This window comes from Schistosoma mansoni (genome assembly GCF_000237925.1).
Source record: "Schistosoma mansoni, WGS project CABG00000000 data, chromosome 2 unplaced supercontig 0120, strain Puerto Rico, whole genome shotgun sequence".
Taxonomy (NCBI): Eukaryota; Metazoa; Platyhelminthes; class Trematoda; order Strigeidida; family Schistosomatidae; genus Schistosoma; species Schistosoma mansoni.
In genome coordinates, this window is record NW_017386000.1 from 280276 (window position 1) to 282128 (window position 1853).

At 44.8% G+C, this 1853-nt stretch overlaps 1 non-coding gene across 1 annotated transcript; it reads right to left on the reverse strand.

Moving 5' to 3' along the window:
* Positions 1 to 1179: 1179 nt before the first annotated feature.
* Positions 1180 to 1475, reverse strand: Smp_sma.srp.1.1. The gene has a single exon (XR_001974652.1).
* Positions 1476 to 1853: the final 378 nt, after the last annotated feature.

Genomic DNA, 1853 nt, shown 5'->3' on the forward strand with positions numbered 1-1853 from the left:
GCGGTAGCGGGATAGCGCCTGTGAATGGTGTCCATGTGACAGCCCGGTTGGCGCGTGAAGACCACCTCCTTTTCACTATCCCACACACACTACACCATACCAATCCTCTTACTATATTTCACCTTCATACACTGCACCGTCCTCATCCGTCTCATTCTCTCCCGTCCAACCTCAATCCACATCAATAGAATCACTCGTCGAACAACCCACACATCTAACAACATGCTTAACCACATTTCTCACTATGACAAATACACTACTACAAGAAGGTTTCCTACCTATTTGCACAGCTTCTTTCATTCATCACTAAACAACATCACAACTATCAATGACAGTGTCACTGTCACGACAAACCTACACGCTAACAAGCCAACTCTATCAATCGTCTATCTCAAGCTCATGACATCATTGTTTCCATTGTCATCCTGGAGGTGAACTTCTCACAGTCAATCTGCTCAATATGCACACATGCATGTAACCGAGATCAACTCATTGTAGTCATTCTGCCACAATGGTTCTCTTGTCAGTCTACTCAACTCGATCGACCAATGAAGACAATCAAGTAGCGAATGTGCCATACACTGATCCACGTCACGAACCGTCCACTTGATTACACGGAATATATACACAGACAGATTACTGACGAGATGATTCAGTGGGTAGATTTCAGTGAATGAGCTACTTTGTTGCCGATTGATTGTCTGTTGTGGGTGAGATGGAAAGACTAGAACGAGATGATATTCATCAGTGTTTAACATCTCCTAACAATCGATCACTCCTCGTGGTAATTCCTTCAATTCGAACAATTGATAAATGACAGATATTGAGAAATGATTAATGTGGTGTCAGTTCTGTGTCCTCTTCAACTAGTCATGTCATCATATGGACTAGTCATCGTACAGTTAATTTGTTGTCTGAGTGGTGTTGTGTGCATGTCTTAGTATGATATTTGTCAAAATGTGTGTTTGTATAGGTGTGATGATCTCCGATTTCTATATGAGATAGGATTGAATGGATTGTGAATTCAATCTTGTATGCACTTGCAGTGACTCGATGTCGAAGTGTGTTGTGTTGATTGTGGTGGACATTGTTGATTGAAGTTGTCTGAGAGTTGTAAATTATGTTGTCTGTATGATGTCCAATGAGCATGAAATGATTGTGTTGAATCAATGTTAACGGCTGGGCGTGGTGGCGTGCGCCTGTAATCTAGCTACTTGGAGGCCAGGGTGCGGGATTTCGTGGGACCGGGAGTTCTGGCATATGGGTGCTCATGTTGATCGGGCGTCCACGCTAAGCACGGCGCCGATATGGATGAGCTGTCGGAGGACGGGTTGTCCAGGTCGTCTAAGGAGGGGCGGACCGGCCCAGGGGGGAAACCCAGCAGGCAAAAGTCCCCGCGTGGTGCGGTAGCGGGATAGCGCCTGTGAATGGTGTCCATGTGACAGCCCGGTTGGCGCGTGAAGACCGCCTCCTTTTCACTATCCCACACACACTACACCATACCAATCCTCTTACTATATTTCACCTTCATACACTGCACCGTCCTCATCCGTCTCATTCTCTCCCGTCCAACCTCAATCCACATCAATAGAATCACTCGTCGAACAACCCACACATCTAACAACATGCTTAACCACATTTCTCACTATGACAAATACACTACTACAAGAATGTTTCCTACCTATTTGCACAGCTTCTTTCATTCATCACTAAACAACATCACAACTATCAATGACAGTGTCACTGTCACGACAAACCTACACGCTAACAAGCCAACTCTATCAATCGTCTATCTCAAGCTCATGACATCATTGTTTCCATTGTCATCCTGGAGGTGAACTTCTCACAGTCAA